Source organism: Trachymyrmex septentrionalis, unplaced genomic scaffold (assembly GCF_001594115.1).
Source record: "Trachymyrmex septentrionalis isolate Tsep2-gDNA-1 unplaced genomic scaffold, Tsep1.0 scaffold119, whole genome shotgun sequence".
NCBI lineage: Eukaryota > Metazoa > Arthropoda > Insecta > Hymenoptera > Formicidae > Trachymyrmex > Trachymyrmex septentrionalis.
In genome coordinates this window covers 995,472-997,275 of record NW_017304320.1, presented here as the reverse complement: position 1 = coordinate 997,275, position 1,804 = coordinate 995,472, and positions in this window count along the sequence as shown.

Genomic DNA, 1,804 nt, shown 5'->3' with positions numbered 1-1,804 from the left:
CTTTTTTATCTAGCCTTCAAATAACTCTAAACACGTAAAATGCAACTAATCATTACGTTCTTTTTTTTAATACGTGAAATGTTACGTATAATAAATGCAGCCTTGATAAAAAATATTAGACATTAAAATTTTTTTTATTCATTTGGAATTTTTTTACCTGTTATCTTATTACCGGCATTATAAACAAGTTTAAAAGATTCTTTAACAAGGAATGATTTAGCAAATGCTGTAAATTTACAATAAATTAATTTTTGAGCTAAAACTTTAAATAATAATTAATAAAGTGCCTAATATTTTTGACCAAGGGGCTTGTATGTGCTTTTAAAATTTGGACTGAAGCTTGGAATTTTTCAGAGCATTTTTCCAAAGCTATTTATCGTCAAAAACCGCATGGAACTGTTGGTCCAATATATTTATCTATACGGAATACAGATCTTATTGTTGCAATTTGTCGATTTCTGCGAATGACGTTTACTGATGAGAATTAACGCATCCGCATGAGCGGCATGTGTTTCGGTCGCCGATGCATCGTTCCATGTCGGATGCGACGGATATTCATATTTAATCCGCATTGATCCTAACTCAGACGAGCCATTCTTACTTTCGCACAGCGGCAGCAGTCCGAAGCGGCCGATATACGACTTATGTCAATGTGTGCATGTCATGAATACGACGATATCGGTCGAAGTAGTTATGCCCAGGGACACCGAAGTCCATCGTTGCAAGACGATGCCATCTTATTGGTCATTTCTCCCAGTTTCTCCACGCTCGTGTCTGCCATTCGATTTGGCCAATCAACTTCGTCCATGTGCCGCAAGTGGTTCTCAAACAGCGTCTCTCCTTTCTCCACGTCTAAATTTTACATTAATTTATATATACCGTGGGAAATAAAACCGAGAAACTTACACCTTCTTACGAGAAAGAGGATTATATAAATTATTTCATGTTCTAAATGCAATTCAGGTCATTTATCGACTCTCTGTATACATATATATAATATTACCAAGTTAAGATTTATTATAATTATGATTATAATTACTATACGTTACAACTATTATATATAGGCTTGATAAAAAATATTAGTCGTCTTAACTATAATTATTTACAGTTTTGACTCAAAAATTGATTTATGGCATTTGCTGCAAACTTCTTTGTGTAAAGATTTATTCGAAACGGCGATTCGTAAAGTAAAATTTTGCAAAAATTGCATAATCTGACATTTTCACATATAAAACGAACGGACGAAGAACAAAGTTGTCAAAACTTCGATGTCAAAAATTCGATGAATGAATGTTGAAGAAATTGTCGGCGAAATATCTCCGAACGCGCGCGAAATACGTGGCATACGATTGCTTGGAATGTTGTTCGGCTGATCGCGCTGGTACTTGTCTCCCTTTACGACGTTTCCCGCGCAAATCGTGGCTACGATCTGCTCCCCGTGAGTTCCACTACGATATGTTTATATTTTCACATTTTTTTAGAGAAACTTTCAGTAAACGTCTACAATCATTCATCTCTTAATACACGTGGCTACGAATTCAACTTTGAATGACTTTTATTCGAATTTACTGTTTGATTAATTATAACTTATGTCAGATAGCCTCGCTTGAACAGACTGTATCATTGTTTGCGGATTAAATATTTGCATCATGTTCAAAAACACATCAACAGAGGTGTGAACAAGGGATCTCGCTACCACAGACGGTATTCCGATACTTGGATATGATTATCCGCGGGAAATTATATACTCGAGAAATTAATTATTTCAGAAAATTGATTTTGTGAAATTATTATTCCAGAGTTT